Here is a 22102-nt window from a genome sequence, read left to right on the forward strand (position 1 = left end):
CTGTGCGGGCGCTGGACCAATGGGAGGCGCCGGTTCCTGCGGCGCCTGAGGAGGCTCCGCCCCCCGGCGCGGTTCCTCAGGGGGCGTGAGGGGCGGGCGGGCTGGGCCCGGCCTGGGCCGGGGTCTGCACCGGGAGACCCTCCGTGCGTGGTTCTGGCCCCGGCCCCCGCGGCAAGGAGCTGTGCAGGAGATAGGCCAGTCGCAGCAAATCCTGCCGGTGTGTTCTTCCCCTGCGTGTCCCGCCTGGGAGGGAGCTCTGGGCGCACTGCGGCCCGCGGTGAGGTGAGGGAACTTCCTGTGTGAGGTCAGATTCCCCTCGCTCCCCCCCCCCCGTGTCTTCGGTGACACCTGGCAGAAAGTAACTTGGGACTTGAGTACTTGGTTCTGCAGCGAAAGTCTGGAAAAAGGTCACAGAATCACAGAATCCCAGGGGTTGGAAGGGACCTGGGAAGATCACCCAGCCCAACCCCCCTGCCAGAGCAGGGTCACCCAGAGCAGATCCCACAGGAACGTGTCCAGGTGGGGTTTGAATGTCTCCAGTGAAGGAGACTCCACAGCCTCTCTGGGCAGCCTGTCCCAGGGCTCTGTCACTGATAACAGTGCAGGTCACTGCTAACAAGCAGACAAATCCCACATCATTCCACTGCAGGCAGTTTACCTCAGGCTTTTCAAGAGATGGAACATTATTTTTTTTCCACGTGCAGATGATTTCTCTGCTACAAGCTCTCTACAGCTCTTGGTCAGCAGCTATTACAGCGATGTCACCTTTTATTTTTCTGCCTGGATCGTTTCCTTCCCTGCATCTTTCAAAGGGGCCACTACCATGATTTCACATCCCAGCATTCAGGGCCTTGGCAGGTGGAGCAGCCACTAGAGCAGTGCAGGAAGAAGAATAAAGAGCATTTAGGTTTGTCTCTCTTTTCAATTTTGGCAGCTTTTCTATAGTACAATGTGTGTGTTCCTTTCTGTAGAAGGGCACTAAGGCATTACTATAGACTCGATGAAGCTTCTTATTCATTGATTCAGGGTTCAGTAATAAATCACTGCTCGCAGCCCTCTTGCTGCTGTTCTGGTTTAGTCACAATTGGATTTTTGAAATTTGTTCTGGATCATCCAAGAATACCTCCAGCCTGCATCAGTGATGAGATGAGATGTGAAGAGCTGTCTTTGCTTCCTCAGGGTAGCAGGACACAGCCTGATAATTTAAGATGTGTTGCAGAGGAAGTTCATAAACACAGTGTTACCATGTGGAGCAGAGGTTGGTTGACTACTTGCCTTGATCTACATCCTGGGGAAAGTGGCTAGAAGCAGGATCCCACCTTTTATTCACTTTGGGTAAGAGGGTAAGTCAGTGTTCCTTTATTTGTCCCAATGGATGACTGCAGGGAGGACAAATTTGATGTAATCCATGTGCAGTTCACCACCATGGCATACAGGCAACAACAGAAGCAATTGCAACACCACAGGAGAGCTCTTCTGGGAGGAGTCCCACCTGGAAGGGCACATGTGGAACTGGGAGGCTGGATAAATTATTTTGCCATTTAATGCTCCCAGGCTCAAGGAGAAAGAAGCTGGCAGGCATTCACTGCAAATAAAGAGCAGCTTCAAAGGCACACCAAGCCCCCTATGGAAACAGCTTGAAAGACCCTGAAAAGTATGACTTCATTTCTCCTTCGCTCAGTTCCAGTAATCATTTTAAGGGTAATGACTGCTGTGAATTACTTTTTATCTCCATTATCATTACATTGACATTGTCTTGTTTCTTTGTAAAGTTTGGAGGCATTTGAGAACAAGGAAGTCTTGGCTGTGTCTTTCCTGCATTCTTCCTCCAGCCTGTTCAGCTCAGCCCTCCCCAGCTGAATGGAGATGTCTGCCACATCTTCCAAGGTTCACAGTAGAACAAAGAGATTTAACTACCAAGCCAACACAAGATGGCTCTGAGTGACCTTCAGAAATGATCACAGAATCACAGATTAGTTTGGGTTGGAAAGGACCTTTAAAGACCATCTAGTCCAAACCCCCTGCAGTGAGCAGGAAAATCTCCAGATAGATCAGCTTGCTCAGAGCTCCATTCAGCCTGACCTGGAATGTTTCCAGTGATGGGACATCTACTACCACTCTGAGCAATGCCTTTTCCCTCCCTTTGTGCCTGCCCTGTTACTGTTGACATGAGATTTAGAAAAAAAAAAATCTTGCTTTATGACTTACTTTATGACTCTACTTTCAGAAATGTGCAGAGGGTGGAGGGACAGCACTGGCTTAATTCTTTAGTCACCACAGCCCAATCTTCTTACCCTCCTGTTTCTTTAGAGGTTTGATGCTACTTCATGAGAGCAACACCAGATACTTGTATATTCACCAGGCTCAGAGCCTTGTGACTCTGGTCTTGACCAACTTTAGGTGTCTCTGAGACCATGCTGGCACTGCCCTCCTCTCCTTAGTCCTGAAGCCCAAGAGGGATTCTCAGGCTTTGAGGCATGGCTCTTGCCCTGTGCAGGTGGCAGGAATTAAATGGTGGGCCAACACACATTAAAGAAGTTTTACTTTAGGTCCTTACTGTTCTTAAGGCAGAGTTTGTCCACTTACAGAACACATGGTCCTGCTGGAGGTGCTGTATAGGTGTTAAAACTTAGTGTGTGAGGAGGGAAGAGGTTTGTCTGCTGAGAGCAACGTGTCCTGCCTTTACAGCCAACCCAATTGCACCGCGGCTCAAAGGGGAAAGGACACGAAAAGCTGAGCACTCTCCTCAGCACCACAGGCTGCTGCCAAACTGCCCTCAACCTTCCTTTCACCAAACCCCAAGAACTGTCCACCTCCCTAGAAAGCCCCAGATGGTTCTGCCAAACCCCATCTGCTCTGGTGGGACCACGTTCTGGTGGTGGGGGTCAGAAGGGGCAAATGTCTCTGTGTAAAATCCTGCCCGGTGGGCTGAGCTCTCCATCCGTGAGGCGATTTTTTCACCGGTTAGTGTCGGGTTTTTTTCATCTTTTTCTCCAGCGCTGCCACACAGCGGCAGAGTTGAGGCTGCATCTGAGCGGGGAAGTGCCTGGAGGTTGCGATGAAAACCCTCTTTGGTTATAAATCACCTGGCTGTCCTGCTAGGGCCACGCTGCCATCTTTCAAGGTGTTCATGTGGAGGGCTTTTTCCTTCTCCAAGAATGCTCTTCCTCGTGTTTTACAGGTTGTTTGTGTAAGGAGCTGAGGTAAAGGGGGCTTAGGGTGTCAGTCTGCAGTCCCCTCCCCCCAGCACACAACTGCTTATCATTTTGACCAAGGTTTTGGGGCACAAAAATCTAACTCTTCATAACTGTAATGAAAAGAGTTGTCCAGTTAGAGAACATGAGTAGCAGTGACAGACAGGAGGAGGCAGGAGCACAAGCCCAGATTATTGCTTGACAAAAGAAAAAGAAATTATTAGTATCTTAACCACGGGGGAAGCTTCAGTCAGCAGGAACACTCATCAGACAAGGGGACGTTCAGCCCAGCAAACAAGGCTGGTGTGTTCTCCTGCCCACGGAGCTGTTTGTTTTTGATACAGGATGAAAGATGATAAAGCAAATAATGCCTTTGAGATCAAGAAACCATCCCTTTCTTGATGGCATCTCTGCCTCAGAAAATCAGATCACACAGGTAGGAGTGGGAGTAGAAAGACTCTGCTTCCTTTGCATTTGCTTTTGAGCTGAAAAGAGGAGTTAAAAACAAAAACAAAAACAAAAAAAGACCAATAGCTTAAATGTCTCCACATTTTCCTCAAAGTTAAAGCCACAGAGAAGAACAAAATTTCCAAATTCAGCCAGTTCTGCAAGTGGTCAAAAACATTTTTTAAAAATCCACACAAATCCACCCACTTTTTTTCCTCTATTTGCAGAACATGAATTCCTCTAGATTTGAAATGTGAACAAATTAAATCAGCTTTTATTTCTCCTCATTTTCTCCTCTGATTTTACCTATGTTTTGTTGTTTGGGTTTTTTTTTAAGTACCTTTACCTGTCCTGCTGATGAGCTGAACAACAAACCAGAGGAATGAGAAGCAGGAGCAGAGGCTGCCTGCCCAAGGCTGACCTTTTGGAGGACCTCTTGGAGACAACAGAGTGCTGGCCAGGTAATTATTTCCAAACCAGGTTTTGCAGTCCCTGGATGAGGTACAGCACCCAAGCCCTGACCTTATTTACAGAGCCTGCATTTATGAAATGCTAAGGGATTATGAAGGGAGCTTTCCTGCCTGTAATCATATGAGGCAGGAGACATGAAGTCATTGTCCTAAAGCTCAAGGTGAAATCAGGCTGACCCTGAACATCCCAGCCAGGCCATGTTTTGTATTGCTGTAGGAAGAAAAACTGATCCTGCCTCATTTATTTTGGCTGGCTGTGGCCTTTTGGGAAAGCTGGCATTTAGAATTCCACTTAGAAGAGTTTTCTGGGCTTCAGCATTAGAAGAATTAAAGTCAAGAGCTAATTACTTTTCTGTAGCTCTGGATTTCATTCCAGGGAGACGGTCCATGCGTCAATGCTTCCTCCTACGGAAACATCTTCCATATCAGGAAAAATCAATCAACCCTACCTGCTTAAACTGAAGCCCACAGAGGGTGTCACTGACTTTCCAGAAGCCACATTGGGCTTGGTGGCTGTGAGCATGGCTTTGCTTCTGGGAGCAGTTGGGAAAGATTAGCAGAATCACAGATTTGTCAGAGTTGGAAGGGGCCTCCAGAGATCATCCAGTCCAACCCCCCTGCTAAAGCAGGATCCCCTCGAGCACATTCCACAGGGCTGCATCCAGGTGGGTCTGGAATATCTCCAGAGAAGGGGACTCCACACCCTCCCTGGGCAGCCTGTCCCAGGGCTCTGTCACCCTCACACTAAAGAAGTTTCTCCTCATATTTCAGTGGTACTTCCCATGTTCCAGCCTGTGCCCATTGCCCCTCGTCCTGTCTCTGGGAACTACTGAGCAGGGTCTGGCTCCATCCTCCCTGCACCCACCCTGAGACACTTCCAGGCATTAATAAGGTCTCTCCTCAGCCTTCTCTTCTCCAGGCTGAACAGTCTCAGCTCTCTCAGTTTTTCCTCATCAGGGAGATGCTCCAACCCCCAGTCATCTTTGTCACCCTCCCCTGGACTCTCTCCAGCAGTTCCCTGACTCTCTTGAACTGGGGAGCCCAGAACTGGACCCAGTTCTCCAGATGTGGCCTCACCAGGGCAGAGCAGAGGGGAAAAATAACCTCCCTTGACCTACTGGCCACACTCTTCTTTATGCACCCCAGGATTCCATTTGCCCTCTTGGCCACAAGGGCACATGGCTGGCTCATGGATCGTTTCCTATCTACCAGAACTCCCAGATCCTTCTCCTCAGAACTGCTCTCCAGCAGATCCACCCCTCACCTATATATTGCTCCATGGGGTTCTTGTTCCCCAGGTTCAGGAACCTACACTTCCCCTTGTCCTCCACAGGGGACTGTGCTCAGAGAAGCCCTGTTGGAAAACACATTCCCATCCAACAGCCTAATCCTGCTCCCCAGGACCTCTGAGCTGCCCCAGCACAGGCCCCCAGGGTCCAGAAGACTCTGTGGGAGTGGGTTGTGTTCTTGAGAGCTTCAGGTGTGAGCAAAGAGTTTCCCAGTCTCAAGTTCTGCCGTTACGCAGCCTGTGCCTGGAATGGGAATGCTATGTGCAGCAAGGCTTGCTGCTCCCCCTTTGGAAAACTGCTTGGAACACCTCAGGACCACATCAGCCCTTCTCACAACCACTCCTCATCAGCCTTTCCTCTGTGAGCTAAGAAACACCAGTAATTGCTAATTAGTCACTAATTAAGTATCTCTCTAGGGTCATAATTGTAAACATGGCCTCTCCCAGTCACTGTTTGCTCATTAGGTAGCAGTTTTCTCAATGCAAAACCAAATTCTCTCCTCTGCATTTGATTGGGTTACAGAATTGCTTTAAACTCTGTGGAGATGATGAGGGAAAGTGGTTTTGCGCAACAGTTACCATGGGAACAAAAGTGGAGAGATCTTCGTAAACCAAAAGTCAAACAGATTGTGTTTCACACAATTAATATTGTCTCTCATGTTTATTTATTTGCTTTAACTCTTTCGTGCACTATTCTAAAATGGTTTTAGTCCCTTTTATTGGTATTAAGTGTCTGTCTGCTCCCTCCAGGATTGACCCCTCTCTTCTCTTCCAAGGTCACCTTGCAACCCTGGTTTCCTTCATCTTCCCCTTCTGCTTTGCTTCTTCTTCCTCTTCTGCATTGCCTCTTTGGACTGGGGACATCAGTGGGGGCTTCCAGGTGGGATCTGGTTTGGGATTGGGGCACACATCAGGGGAGAAATGTAAAAGCTCCTGTCCTGTCAGTGGAGCCCAGTGAGCTCTAGCAGACCAGGGCACACTGGCTGGTGAGCTGAGCTGCTCTCTGCTTCTCCTGCACAAATCCTTCTGCTGACTTTCTACCACCCAGGACTCCCCAGACCTCCTCAAAACTGTTTCTTCTATTTCTATGTTTGAAAGAAGAGCTGCTGATAAACTGGCCAAGTGCCAGTAGCTGTCCTTCTGCTCTCCTCTCTCCAAGCCCTCTTCTTTCTCCAGCAACCTGACCCCACCCCATCATAGGTTCTCTGAGGCAAGGTTTTTGTCCTGCATTAGTACAGCACATCTCAGAGCAGACTTCTGTTGTGAGCAGCCTCCCAGAAATAACAAGTAAGAAAACAATGTCCTCATTTTACTCTTAGGGTGACAGAGCCCTGGGACAGGCTGCCCAGAGAGGTTGTGGAGTCTCCTTCTCTGGAGACTTTCAAGACCCATCTGGATGCATTCCTGTGTGATCTGCCATAGGTGTCCCTGCTGCAACAGTGTGGTTGAACTTGATGATCTTCAGAGGTCCCTTCCAACCCCTATGGTTCTATTATTTTCTTCCAGACCTCTGCCCTACTCTGTGTACAGCAGGGATTCCCCTACCATGGGAATTCAAGGCTCCTGTGTCTAAAAACCCGCTCTGTGTCCCACTGACCTCCTTCCCCTGCACTGACACAGGATGACTCCTTTCCTCAGGGGCTGCTCTATCACACTGTTGTTTCAGTTCTTCACAAACAAATAGCATTTCTGTCCCCAATTGGAGGTACAGTGAGGAAAGCCACCTTCCTCATCAAAACCAATTCATGTTCAGACCATTCAGACCCCAGGGCTGTGCTGTGCTGCTGGATTAGCTCCTGCTTCTCCCACCATCACACCTGTTTTCAGAAGAGCATCGTGAAGCCAGTTTGGGCAGCTTTGACAGGACAAGGGAAAGGCACATCCCCAGGCAAGGGTGCCTGAAGTACCACATTTCCCATTTCTGATCCAAATCAGGGAAGAATGAGATAGATAACCTCAGAGAAACATGGGTGAGGATTAGTGCTGGGTGAGGCAGGCCTCCTGTTTTCCCTACTCTCAGGCTGCTGAACTGATTTTAGCAGCAACCTTCCAGAAGATCTGTTCCAAGGCAGCTAAGTGGCCTGGAATCCATCACTGGGTGAGATTTCAGCTGGGGAAAATGAGAAGAGACTGAAAGCAGGGGTTTGCAAGGGAAATTTCATCCAGAAATGCAAGTGCTGCTGCTTCCTCTGCTGACAGTATTGTGCTGCAAAAGATCCACAAACCAAAGAGGACAGAGCAAATCACAGAATCATGGAATCATCTGGTTGGGAAAGACCTTTAAGATCATTAAGTCCAACTATGACCCAACTCTAGCAACCATTAACCTAACTCTGCTAAGTACAGGGCTTAAACTGTATCCATCAGCACCACATCTACATGGCTTTTAAACATGTCCAGGGATGGTGATTCAACCACTGCCCTGGGCACCCTGGACCAGTGTTTAATTACTCTTTCAGTGAAGAGGTTTGTTCTAATATCCATTCTGAACCTTCCCTGGCACAACTTGAGGCCGTTTCCTCCCGTTCCTTGGGAGCAGAGATCAACCCCCCTGGCTCCAACCTCCTCTCAGGCAGCTGCAGAGCCAGCAGGTCTCCCCTCAACCTCCTTGTCTCCAGGCTGGACACCCCCAGCTCCCTCAGCTGCTCCTCCTCACACTTGTGCTCCAGCCCCTTCCCCAGCTCCCTTGCTCTTCTCTGGACACGTTCCAGCTCCTCCGTGTCCTTCTTGTGGTGAGGGGCCCAGAACTGACCCCAGGATTTGAGGTCTGCAAAGGGACAGCTGGGCCAAGTATGATCTTGCACACTCAGCTGCAGAGCCAGTCAGCAAGTGACCATCTCCTGCCCTCCAGGTATTTATTTACTCCAGGCTGATATGGATGTAAATCTCTACTGACCTTTAGGCTTTAACCACTTTGCACCAATCTGAGAGTTGCTCTTGGTTCCAGGAGACAGCGAATGTTGTGCTGATTGAAACCCATACGCTGTATTTAAGTGACAAGAAACCTGCTGCCCTGAGGCCAGCACAGCAGCCTGCCTAAGGGTGTCCGAAGACACACAAGAGAAAATTCTATTAAAACAATTTTCTTGTAAAATGTCACTTTTGGAAGAGGAAGCCGTGTGCAGGTGGCCTTGTGCTGACTTAGAGGCTCTGGCAGACTCTACATGCACAGGGCTCGTTCAGGCAAGGCAGAACACAGGCCAGATTTAACTAATCACCCTCAGTCAGTGAAAACATTGCAGTCCAGGTCCAGTTTCTATCTGTAAGAAATCCATGAGGCAGGGAGGATGTCAGTACAGCATACATTTTCCCTGTCACCATGGGAAATGAAGCCTATGGAATGTGAGAAGCTGGAACCAGGCAGCAAGAACCAGAAAGTGTTTGCTGTGTCCAGTTCTGCAGATGGACCTGCTCCACTTCACCAGCCTGTGCAGCAGAGCAGACCAGTCCAAGCCAGGCTGTGAGGATCCAACCTGCATTTTCACTGCAGTCTCTGAGGCTGGAAGTTTCCCTGGATAGCTGGCAAGGAAGGCATTTTGCTTTTGAAGCCAAAAATAATTCTTTCAGAGAAACAGCATAATAATCAGTAACAGGCTCAGCACTTCCCTGCTATCAGATAATGCTGGTGAGATGCAGCTCTTGACACTTCAGAAGATTATGTTGGATTATTAGATCATCTTAGATTAGATTATCCTCCTGGATATTGAGGTCAGAAGGGCCATGGGGAGAGGGGGAGATTTTCTGCATACCCCCAGGTATTCTTCATGAGGGATCACACCAGTCCTCTTTGTCTTTACATCCCTTTTTCTTTTAAAAAAGAAAACTTTAGCCTGCTCTGTGTGGGTATTGATGCCAAATGTCCCCACTATTGAGATCAAACCACACAGTGGCAGGCAGTGCCACAAACAGCATTGCAGCACCTGGAAAAGCAAGACACATTGCTGCTGCCAGCAGGAGATGGTGCTGGCTGGCTGTTGGCAGTTAATTGTAAAAAGAGTTTTAAATTGAGTTGGTATTTTTTTCTTTAAAGAAGGCACCTCAAAAGCAGTGCTTATCATCAAAGAATCAAGCAGAGAGGCAGAGAAATAGCAGCCAGAGCATCTAATGAGGCAAAAAACAAGACTCCTGACCCTGGTGAGTCTAGCAAGGGAGACAGCACTTCTAAGGTCATCTCCTTTGAATTCAGGGGAACATTTCTCCATATGACTTTTCTATATTCCAGGAAAGGGAGAAGCACGGTGGTAGGATGGCAACAGAATAAAAACTTCTTTCCAAAGGAACCACCCTTATCTAGCCAAGTATCTTCTCATTGACACTGGTGGGTTCTGATTCAGGCTCATGAGAGTATGGACAGCACCTCACAACTTTGCATTTAACACCCCCTCTCCTCCACTTCTCTCCTTGGAAGGTCCTTCCCTGAGTACTCCACTGCTAGCTGGGATTAGGATGGCAGGAACTTGCATGGATCCCAAAATTAAGATGAGATCCGAACTCCCTGAAATTGGAAGAGTTTAGATTCCACTCTGAACTTTATTACTTGCACTTTCTTTTCATGGCAACAAAAAGCCCAGATTTAGTCTGCAAGAGTCAGTCTCTAATTGCAAACCTGGTCAACAAAGACCCTCTCTGACTTGTCCTCCTTCCATGGCCATGGAACTACAAGTCTCTCCCTCCTCTGCTGACACCAAGAAGCCCACCACCAGGATACTGGGCAGTGAGGGACATGGTGATAGCAAAGTCATTCCTGCTGGTTGTGGAAATATGTTATCATCATATTTTTGCTTGCTGACAGTGCCTTTGTACGGTGGGTTTGCACTGGTCACACTCATTCTAAAAGGCATCTTGAGAAGTTTTCTAAAAACTTATCATTGTATTTTTGTAAGTATTTAGTTTTTTTGGAGTCCCAGACACAGGACTCCCAACACAATCACCAGGGACACACATAGCTGAGCTGCAGAGAGCTCTGATGGACAGGCTGGGATAAGGTTGGACGTGCTGGGTCACTCCCAGGATGTCTTCTTTTAATGTTGTACTTCCCTCTGCTGATCACAGGATCACAGAATCACAGAATGGTCAGGTTTGGGAGGAACCTCTGGAGATCATCAAGTCCAAACCCCCTGCCAGAGCAGGACCAAATCTAGGGCAGGTCACTTAGAAATGCATCCAGACGGGTCTTCAAAGTCTCCAGAGAAGGAGACTCCACAACCTCTCTGGGCAGCCTGTCCCAGGGCTCTGTCACCCTCACAGGAAAGAAGTTCTTCCTCATGTTGAGGTGAAACTTCCTGTCCTCAAGTTTGAATCCATTGCCCCTCATCCTATCACAGGGCACAAGTGAAAAGAGGTTGTCCCTGCCTTCTAGACCCCCAGCCCTCATGTATTTATAGACGTTAATTAGATCCCCTCTCAATCTTCTCCTCTCCAGACGAAACAGCCCCAGGTCTCTCAGCCTTTCCTCATCAGGCAGGTGTTTCAGTCCTTTAATCATCCTTGTAGCCTCCATTGGACTCTCTCTAGTAAATCCCTGTCCCCCTTGAACTGGGGAGCCCAGAACTGGACACAATACTCCAGATGTGGTCTCATTAGAGCAGAGTAGAGGGGGAGGAGAACCTCCCTCGACCTGCCGGACACATTCTTCTTAACACACCCCAGGAGACCATCTGCCTTCTTGTCACAAGGGCACATTGCTGCCCCATGGATAACTTGTCCACCAGGACTCCAAGGTCCTTCTCCACAAGGCTGCTTTCTAGCAACTTCCTAACCTGTACTGGTGCATTTTGTTGTTCCTTGTTCTTGTTGAGCACTGATGGCCAGAGGGTTACACTGCAGAGCAAGAGCTGGCTGATCTCACACGCCCTCTGTAAATCCAAACGGAGACCTATTTGCACTAACAAAGTGTGGATTTATTCACCCCTTTGCAACAGAAAAAAAAAGAAAAAGAACAAGAGTCATTTAAATACACTTTCAGGGACTATTTCAGTCAATGATTCTGTAACAAGAGCTCTGCCCTCTTTTCCTCAGAGGTTGTTCTCTCTGGCACTCAGAGCTGCATTTCTGTTGTGCAGAGCCCTGCACAACTTGCCCACGCACGACTTACTGAGGGTGCTATGACTGCTGTGTGGGCTGATGCAAAATGTTCCTTCACCCACAGATCCCTGCCTGCCTCTGCCTTAAAATGCCATTGAGAAACCAACCAAGAAACCAGGCTTAGGAGAGAAGCTTCTCTCCTAGGAGTCCACTCCAGCATGTACCTGCTCACCTGCAGGTAGCAAAGGTAACACCAGGCCAGGAAAAAAATATTGTAGAGCAAATGATGCTCCTCTAGAAGAGCTCAGCCTACTAAATCAGGGAAGATATCCAGGGGAGGGTGAAGAAGCTGTCACTGCCACCACAAACCAGCCAGAATATGCTGAGTAACACTAAATGTCACAGGCTGAATCAGAAACCCTGCAGGGAGGTGGTGATTATTACTCTTAAATATTTTCCTGAGCACTTCTGGGGAGCAGTAACAGAGTCATTTTTTGTGTTATTCTGGTGTGGGTTGGGCTAGGAAGCAACACAGAATCATAGAATTATTTTGGTTGGAGAAGACCTTTCAAATCACCAGTTCCAACCATTTACCCAGTCCTGCCAAGGCCACCACTGTCCCATGTCCCTCAGCACCACATCTACAGGGCCTGGAAACCCCTCCAGGGATGGGGACTCCCCCTCTGCCCTGGGCAGCCTGGGCCAGGGCCTGACAACCCTTTGGGGAAGAAATTCTTCCCAAGATCCAACCTAAACCTCCCCTGGCACAACTTGAGGCCACTTCTTCTTGTTCTGTCACTTGTTCACTGGGAGAAGAGAACAATCCCCACCTCACACCCTCCTGTCGTGCAGGTCTCTGATCTCCTGTACTGATTTCCTCCAATATGAGGAAGGATTGAGAGACCTGGGGCTGCTCAGGCCAGAGAAGTGCAGATTGAGAGGGAATCTTTTCAATGCTTATAAATATCCATAGAGCAGGTGTCAAGAGGATGGGGTCAGACTTATCAGTGGTGCCCAGTGACAGGACAAGGGGCAATGGGCACAAACTGGAACACCGGAAGCTCCATCTGAACAGGAGGAAAAACTTCATTACTGTGAGGGACACAGAGCACTGGGACAGGCTGCCCAGAGAGGTTGTGGGGTCTCCTTCTCTGGAGAAATTCCAAACCTGCCTGGATGAGATCCTGTGCCACCTGCTTCAGGTGAGCATGCTTTGGCAGGGGATTGGACTAGATGATCTCCAGAGGTCCCTTCCAACCCCAACCATGCTGGGTTTCTTGTTAACTGAAGGCAATGCAGCAATAGCAGGGAAGAGATCTGTCATTGCCAAGAAAGTGAACTCCACTCTTCAGGAAAATTTATCACAACTGCCTTCCCTTCCAGTGCCTGAGCTGCAGTCCCATGAATCCCACATCTCCTGGAAGCACCTCCTGCACAGACCTGTCTCATGCCACTCATGACCCTGTCTCCTGCAGCAGCCTCTCTGACTCTCCCTGCCTGTCTGCCATGATGGTCATGTCAGGCTTGATCATTTCCAAGCCTTATTCCTACAGCCTCTGTTGTGTTTCAGCAGAACATGCTGCAGATCCCTGACCTCCAGGCTGAACTTTTTAAAAAGGACAATTTCACCAAGTCCAAACCAGGTATGAGCTGGCAGCAAACTGTCAGCAGATCATGTGCATAATAAGGAGAACAGTTTAAGGATGTTCTACTAGAGAACCAAACCACCACAGGTTCACTCTGGAGAGGCCAGCCAGGCTTGCTTTAACCAGCTGGATTTACAGGGGCTGGGAAAGGAGCTGGGATGGAAAGGAAAGGCACTGTTGGCAGGAAGTCTGCCTCTCCTCTGGTGGGGCTGCTGCAGAGGGGTGAATCATGTCCCCAGGATGGTGGGGATGTAGTTCAAAGGGTTTCTGGGCCGAGCTGCTGTGCTTCCTGTAGGGCCTCCTGTCATCTCCCTTGCAGGGCTTGGAGGTGGCATTGGAACACAAGATCCCTGTGAGCCCAGACAGAAGTGGCTGGAGGCAGGCAGGGCCTGTTGGATTGTGGCTGGAGACAACAGGAAGGAGAAGGGAAGAAGAGACAGTGGGGACAAAGCTGTGGGAACACACAAGTCACAGAGAGCAGAGCCCAGGGCTCAGGTGTGACACCCTGCTTTGCACACCTTGTCACCACCACACAGACCCAAACACACAGATCTGGTCCTCTGAGCTGGCACCAGCAGCAGCCAGCCCATTTTTCAGCTGGCAAGTTCCCTACATGTGGCAGCACAGAGAAAATCCACCCTAATGAAATGCTTCCCTGCAGTAATTGGATTTCCACTGTAAATGAAGTCATTATGCTGATTGTCCTTGTGCTTTTGAAGAGGAGACAATGCTGGTGAGCAGCAGCCCTGGCTGATGGACACATTTACATATCTCTGCCAAGGGAGCAAAGCAGAGGCACTTCCCTGGGCAGAACAGCAAGGGCCAGTGTGTGTGAGGTCGAGGTGGCCCCGTGGCTCCAAATGCTTATGGCTCTGCCCCAAAAAATGTGCAGGGCAGAGGCTGTAAAGTGATTCGTGCAGTGGCCAGAGGACTTTCAGGAGCGTATCTCAGCTGTGGTGGCATTCCTGGGCATGACGTGCCCTCCCTGCCCAGGCTGAACCACAGGCACTTCCCAGTCCATGGCTGAAAAGCTGCCATGTCCAGCACTGGGAACACAGAGGTCTCCAAGGATGAAACACAGAAGAAGCAGGGGAAGGGTGTGCACCACAGATGTGTGTCAGCAGCAGAGGTGGGATCAGGCCTGGGCTCCTCTCTGGGGTTTCCATGGAGCTGGTTGGCTTTGGAGATGTGGGCTGACCTGGTGCCATCAAGGGAAAAGAGGTGAAGGCAATTTCAGGGTGCTCTGGGAACACCCATAATTCAAGCTGGAGCCTGAGCAGGGCTTTGTCATTGTGGTTCAATCAACAGCACATCTCTGTCTGTGCCATCTCCTCCCTCCTTTGCTTTTAAGGTTCTTTAGTCACACAGGAAAATGTCACACTATAAAAAAACTCACAGAATAAAACCAAAAAAGCCCAAGTGAAATGAAAAATGCAGCTGCAATTCTGAGGTTGCTTTTCAGGCTGGCTGTGACCAAAATCCTTTCAGCAAGTCTCAGGACCCAGGCCTCCCTTAGCTGTGCTGCTGGGCCAAACAGGGATGTACAACTGGGAACAGAAGCCAAAACACTCTTTGGGACCAAGATGCCTGGCTGGATTGGGAACAGAGTAAATCAACCAAATCTAAATTAGTGCTATGAATCATCTGTGAAAGGTACAAACAACTGAGACATCTGTTTGCCTTTACACCTCGATTCTTTCCGTGAGAATTCATCGGGATCAGTGGCGCAGCTGATGGAGGACACAGATCAGGAGCCACACCAAGGCTCTGCTCCCTGGGTGCTGCTGCCATTTGCCAAAAGGGGCAACGTGTTCAGCCAACACAGACTGCTAGAGGCAGTGAGATGGAGTGAGGTGCTTCTGCAGTCTCACCATCCCTGTGGGAACACTTGTCTCTGCCCTCCTGAGCCCCTCAGGACTCACGTGGAACCAGGCTGGCCCAGGGACCTCGCTGACACTCATGCAGGGTGCAGCTGAGGGCAGACACATACCTGAGTCCAAGAAGGGATTAGAAAGATGGGCTCCGTGGTGGCTACTGAACACAATGGTCCACAAGCTGCTGCCAGCTCCTCAGGTCCCTGCTGCTGGGGCACAGCCAGGAGAGGATCAGCTCAGAGCTGCCCACTGACACCCCTTGCCCACAGCCCAGACGTTTTGGCCCTGCTTGGAGAGGAGGCAGTGGGGATGCTGGGCTCTGCTCCACACCCTGGAGCCATCCTGTTGTGCCCAGGCTAAGCTGCTTCCCTCATCCCTTGCAGAGCCCTCATGCCTGCCTGAGCCCCTTTCCCTTCCAGAGCCCATCCCAGTTCCCAGGAGGGCAGCAGGGAGCTCTGTGCTGGCACAGCCATGTTCCCATCCCAGCTCCAGGACGCCTTGCCCTGCCGGGGAGTCCCCGTGTGTCCCCATGGCCCAAGGCCAGCGGGCAGAGCAGAACCCAGCAGGGCCAGCTGGCAGTGGCAGGAGCTTCACAAATCCTGTGGCGCCCGAGGAGACAGACGGTTTATTTCATCTCCAACCCAGTGCTGGGAAGGACCGTGTCCCTGTGGAGCTGGTGCAGAGCCAGGGCTTCTCCTGTGAAAGCAGCAGCAGAGCTCCTGCCGGGGGAAGCAGGGCCAGCCCTGGGAAAGCCCTGCCTGGGAGACTTTAGTGTTTTAGACATTGTTCAGGGCTGCCAAAGCCCAGCTACAGCACTGGGCAGGAGCAACTTGGAGACACAGAGCTGTGTGCCCATCACTGGAGCTGCAGGGACCTGTGGATGTCCAGTCCCTGTCCCCTCCACCTGCCCCATGTGCCACTGCAGGCTCTCCCGCGTTCCCTCCCACAGAGCTGCCTGCCTCCCCACCACGAGACAGATGGGGTGGGGAACTGGGGCTGGATTCAAGCTGCCAAGGGACAGTGCATGGATGCCAGGAGAAGGCTTTGAAGAAATCTGGGCTTGAAGCCACTGCTGGAGCAGCATGCCTGGGTCACAGCAGGATGGGTGCAGGGCCTGCATTAGGAGAGGAGTTGGCTGAGAGCGGGACCCCGCCCGTGCACAATATACCTTGAGGGCCTCTGTGCAATGTGGAGCAAACCTGGGAAAATCCTTGCCAAAGCCCTGTGGGACAGCCAAAAGTAAGGGAGACAGGACATTTTCTTGGAAGGGAAACTTCTTGAGACTCTGCAATCAGACATACACAGGTGAGGAAACACGCAGGTGCTGGGGAAATACCTGGGGTATATATCATATAAATCACATCACCTGCTGTGACAGCAACCTCCTAAGGCCATAGCTGGAGACAAGTAACAAGTGACAGCACAAGAGGAAACAGCTTTAAGTTGTGCCAGGGGAGGTTCAAGTTAGATATTAGGAACAATTTCTTCCCCAAAAGTGTTACCAGGCCCTGGCCCAGGCTGCCCAGGGCAGGGATGGAGTCCCCATCCCTGGAGGGATTTCAAAGGTGTGTAGATGTGGTGCTGAGGGACATGGGCTAGTGGCAGTGCTGGGTTAATGGTTGGACTTGTTGATCTTAAAGGTCTTTTCCAACCAAAATGATTCTATGATACGTGGACCATGGGTTGAACAGCACAGCCATTTCTCTGGTCTTGTCGCCCCCTTTGGTGGTGTTTGGCAGTTGAGATCTTCCAAACGGGGCTCCTAGAAGAGAACTGCTGGAAAATTCAGAGGAAAACAGAAAGTTTCATCCACAGGCCATCAAACAAGGCAGAAGCAATTCAATCCCACTCTGCCATTCCCAGAGGGAAGAGGGATGTGTTGGATACCTCTTTGATCTAATGTAAACAGTGCATGATTATATCCAATGGCTACAAGCACAAGTCTGAACAATTCCTGCTGGAAATCAGATGCACATTTTTAAGGGCAGTTAATGAATCACTGTATCAGATTTCCTGGGGATGGGATAAACTCTCCACCAGGCTCCTCAGGGGGGATGTTCTCCCCTCACTGGGCCCTGCAGAACCTCCGACCATTGCCTGGCCCATGCTCAGCAGATCAAAACTGCTGCACAGCTGGTGCCTCTGCCTTCAAACCCAGGATATGCATTTTCCAGCAGAAAATGAGCCTACACCTGAAGGGGAGAGCTACAAATCCACTACTTTTTTATTCAGAGTTTACTTGCATAGCTGCTTCCCACAACAGGGAGCAGATACCAACATATAACCCCACACTTTAAGACCTACAGGTTTGAAAATAAGGGGCTGTGTAGATCTGGCTTTGGTTCAATTCATCACTGAGACACTATCTGCTCAGTGACCCGAGATGCAAAATCACCACACCTTCATACAGCACAACACGGGCCCAGGGAATACAATTCCAAGGCTGTCATTTCATTTATCCTCTGCAATCAGATTAGTAAATTAATATATGCCAAGCCCTGTCACTGTTACAGTCAGTGGATATTTCTCCATGCCTGCATCTGGATGTCTGACAGTTTGTTTACATGATCACTGAGATGAAAAACTCAAATTATTTGGCTCAGCATCAAGAGCAGCCTCTATTTTAGCCTCCTGCAGTGGCAGCTCCCAGTGAATTTTAATAAGCATTTAACAATGTGTGTGTGTCCTGTTGTTGTGGGTGGGAGTGTGTGGAAGGACTGGGTGACATGCACCTATCCTGGGATACCAAGGGATTAATAACCTGCTTCCCGTGTGTCCTGCGTGGCTGAGCTGCCTCCCAAGGTGGCTCATCCCCTCTAACAGCACAGGTGGCAGAGCTGGGTGCCAGAGCATGGACCCTTCCCCAGCACGACCCTTCCCCACCTCCCAGCTTGTCCTCCTTGCAGTGACTCCCTGAGAGTCTCATTAAAAAGGAAAGGGTTGGTGGTCACTGCCTGGTTCTCCTCCATCCTTCTGGCATGTTCTCCAGCACTGGCTCATGTTGTCCACAAGCAACTGGTGTGGAGTCCCCTGCTTTGCCACTCAAGCATCCAAGCCACTAGATGGGTGTCAATGGGGCTTTGCAAGCAACTGGGTTGGGTTTCCAGCTGCTCTGGGGCTCCATGGAGCCTTGTGGCAGGCTTGGGAAGGGGCTTTGCTCCAACCCCACCTGTGTGGGAGGCTGCAGGGCCATGGGGAGCCACGGGCCATCATGGCTGTGCTCCAACAGTTAACATGTTGGAAGAAATAGAGTGGGTTCACACAACCTGGGGGAGAAACAGGCCCATGCCCAGGGGTGGATGAGATGGCAAAAACCCAGCAGCTCTGCTGGGGTGCTCAGGTGGCAGCCCCCATCTGCTCAGGGGGTCTGTCTGTGTCCAGGGATGATTTAATTTAGACATTAGGAAGAAATACTTCACTGTGTCCAGTTCTTGAGTCCCCAACACAGGAGGGCCATGGAGCTGTTGGAGAGAGTCCAGAGGAGGCCACAGAGATGATCCCAGGGCTGGAGCAGCTCTGCTCTGGAGACAGGCTGGGAGAGTTGGGGTGTTCAGCCTGGAGAAGAGAAGGCTCGAGGGAGACCTGAGAGCACCTTCCAGTGCCTGAAGGGGCTCCAGGAAAGCTGGGGAGGGGCTTGGGACAAGGGCAGGGAGGAATGGGATGAGGGATAATGGATTAAATGGATTAAAACTGTAAGAGAGGAGATTTAGACATTAGGAAGAAATTCTTGGCTGTGAGGGAGGTGAGACCCTGGCCCAGGTTGCCCAGAGAAGCTGTGGCTGCCCCATCCCTGGCAGTGTTGAAGGGCAGGTTGGATGGGGCTTGGAGCAGCCTGGTCTAGTGGGAGGTGTCTCTGCCCATGCAGGGGACTGGAACTAGATGGTCTTTCCGGTCCTTCCCAACCCAAACCATTCTATGATTCTATGAAAGCAGCACCTTCTGCTGCTCAAAACCTTTGGAAGTTGAACGGTTTCCTTCTGCAATTACCGTTTTGGAGGGAACTGTGGCAGCTGGGCTTCCCCATCTCACCCTCCTCTATCATGCACACAGGGTGAGGAGCCACCCTCCATGTGGGGTGCTCCATGATCTTGCTTCCCAAGAGCATCCCTTCACTTATAAAATCCTCAGGCATATTGACCAGGCTCTGAATTTCCACCCATTGCTCCAGCCTGGCTCCAGCACCACTGGGGGCTCTGCCATATTTCTTTGTCTGTGGATTTTAAAGTTTCCTGCAGCTGCTTGAAATTTTTCCCATGAAAAGTAATTTCTCCTATAAATATAATGACTCAGTGATGCTTGGGTAGAATTTTCTTATTTCTGGAATCACTCTAAAAGGCAAATGTCTTCTTCATTCCTTACTTGGATAAAGGTTTTTCTTTAGTATCTGTTATTTCCTGCTACTGCTCTTGTGAGTCAGGGCACCTTGCACAGACACTGTAGGGTTGTCTCATGTCACAGATGGTTATTTATGTGAGGGTGGATAATTACAGCCATTAATTGGGAATTAATTCAAGGCCAGGTTGGATGGGGCTTGGAGCAACCTGGTCTCGTGGGAGGTGTCCCTGTCCATGGCTGGAGGGGTGGGTCTGGATGATCTTGAAGGTCCCACCCAACCCAAACCGTCCTATGAACCTGTGAAATCCAGTGGGGACATTTGGGACATGGGCCACTGGGGACAAGGGGCTGTAAGGGCACCATGGGTGGGCTTTGGTGCCCTGAAAGCCCCTTGTTCCCACCAAAGAGGGCAGATGTTTTGAGTTCTAAGGCTTTTTTGGATGCATCTGCAGTAGCTCCTCTCTTCACCGCCATGGGATGTAACCAACCTTTTCCATTTTTGCTCCATTATAACCACTTAGATAAGGGGGACTCTGAAAAAGTCCCTGATTTTTTTTTATCCACAGCCAGGCAGCACTTGCAGTGCAGGGACATCTGCCATAAATGAGTCATTCCTTCCCTTCCTCCCTCCACTGGTATTTTCCTCCTAGCCATAATAATACACATTTTACCCTCTTAATTTTCCCCCCACTTCTGTGTTTGAGATATTTCATGCCCCAAGAGGGGGCTGGTGAGGGCAGAGGTGGGTTCTCCTTTGCAGGAAGGGGGGAGACAGAGCGTGGTCCTGGGGACATCCCTGCCACCTGCCTCCTCTCCCTGGAGCTGACACAACCAGTGTGGCAAGGGCTGCAAAGCCAGCCTGGCATTGCCTGTGGGACTGTGGCGCTGTTCCCAAGTCAGCCTGGGACTGACACAGACCTCTGTGCCACTTGGAGGTATTTAAATCCCCTTGGATCAGAAGCCACAGCCAAGACTCTGCAGCCCATGTCAGCGGTTCAGGGAAGCTGGCTGGGAGAGTTGGGGTGTTCAGTCTGGAGAAGAGAAGGCTCCAGGGAGACCTTAGAGCACCTTCCAGTGCCTGAAGGGGCTCCAGGAAAGCTGGGGAGGGACTTGGGACAAGGGCAGAGGGGGATGGTTTCAAGCTGAAAGAGGGAAGATTGAGATGAGATCTGAGGAGGAAATTCTTTGCTGTGAGGGTGGTGAGACCCTGGCCCAGGTTGCCCAGGGAAGCTGTGGCTGCCCCATCCCTGGCAGTGTTGAAGGGCAGGTTGGATGGGGCTTGGAGCAACCTGGGCTGGTGGGAGGTGTCCCTGCCCATGCAGGGGGTTGGGACTAGAATATCTTTAAGGTCCCCTGCAAATCAAACCAATCTGTGATTCTATGAATCCAAACAGCTATAAATAGGGAGCTGCGGAGCCTGTTTCCACGGGCAGCGCTGCTCTGCCTGGATGGTGCTACATGTTCCTGAGTCAACAGCAGAGGCCAGTGCAGATCTCTGGGATCCTGTGCTGCCTTTGCCTCGGTAATTTTGTCTGCCCACCTCCTCCTCCTCCGCCAAACCTCCCACCCCCCGGGCACGGATGTAGCTGCAGCATCCCCCAAAGAGGATTGTGTGAGAAAGGGAGCTGGGAAAGACACTTCTCCTGCCTCCAGCCGAGCACCCACTTGGGCTTCATCCTGCAAACCTGCCCTGATGGAAGCAGGTTGTGCTGAGCCTCGCAGCACGACAGGACATTGCACACCCTCCTGGGCTCCCCATGGGGCCTTTCTGCTCCATCCCGTTCCTTCCCCAGCCCTCACCACATCCCACCCAAGCCTTAGAGGGGTCTTCAAGACAACATCTCAATTCAGATCCAAGTCCCTGAACCACCAGAGGAGGTCGCCTGGAGAAGTGTCCCTCTGAGCTAAACCTTACACTCTCCCCATCCACAGACCACTGCTGGAGAACCCCCCAGCCCCAGGTCTAGCACATCTGGCCAGTCTTATGTTCTTAAACACATGGACCTTTCATTCAAGAGCACCTATTCATGAAAGCCTTTCCCTTGTGCAGCCTTGGCATAGGCAGATGCTGCTCTTTTTTGATGTCCAGGGTCATTTGATCTTCAGATTTCTCAGTGAAGTGAAGTCACAGCCTGCAATTTCCTTCCAGATGCGTGAAGTTCCTGCATAATTTTCAATACACTCTTCTTTTGTGGGTGATGAATAGAGAAGGGTGTTCTCCATCAAAGCAGGTTTATTAAAATGCAAATAAACTTCAGACTGAAGGTCCATTTGAGCCCAGAAAATCACGTGCATCAACAGAGAATATAAAATCTGGTCCCAAGAGGAACTGAAGAGGAGAATTTTGGAGGGGGGTGGGGGAGGCAACATCATCCCCCATCACAAACCCTGCCCACCTCCTCTCACTGAGAGACCTTTGTTGGTGATTTATGGCATCAAGCCAAACTCCAGGCAGCCGAAGCTGACATTTCCCAGGCCAGGTCTCTTATCTGTCTCTTTGGAGATGTCCAGGCAGACCAGGCCAGCCACTTTTGAGGGAGAAATAAAAGCTAAAAGGTTGAGTAAAATACCAGGTTAATGAGAATTCAACAGAAAAAAACCTGTCAGTGGTTGTAAAATGTTGCAAAGTTCACAAGGACCTTTTCCTGAATATCCCAGGAGATCTGGGAGCTCCTATCCCTGCCTGAGGGCTCTAGGCTGAGGAGACCTCGAGTCCAGGCTGGGTTTCTCCTCATGCCTGACCACATCTGGAACATCAATGGCCTGACAGGCTGAGCAGGGACCTCTTGAGGCCAGTGGGGAGACTCTGAAATCCCTCAGGCTT

At 50.4% G+C, this 22102-nt stretch overlaps 1 long non-coding RNA gene across 3 annotated transcripts; it reads left to right on the forward strand.

Annotated features, from left to right (window-relative positions):
* The first annotated feature begins 120 nt into the window (after positions 1-120).
* Positions 121-19597, forward strand: LOC127385438 (uncharacterized). Of its 3 annotated transcripts, XR_007889676.1 has the most exons (4): positions 121-282; positions 1180-1343; positions 3979-4102; positions 12807-19597. It is a non-coding gene; the product is annotated as an uncharacterized LOC127385438 (long non-coding RNA). The 3 variants fall into 3 exon arrangements; XR_007889677.1 differs by lacking the exon at positions 1180-1343; XR_007889678.1 differs by lacking the exons at positions 121-282; positions 1180-1343 and adding an exon at positions 3437-3630.
* The last annotated feature ends 2505 nt before the right edge of the window (positions 19598-22102 follow it).

Source organism: Apus apus, chromosome 5 (genome assembly GCF_020740795.1).
Source record: "Apus apus isolate bApuApu2 chromosome 5, bApuApu2.pri.cur, whole genome shotgun sequence".
Lineage (NCBI taxonomy): Eukaryota > Metazoa > Chordata > Aves > Apodiformes > Apodidae > Apus > Apus apus.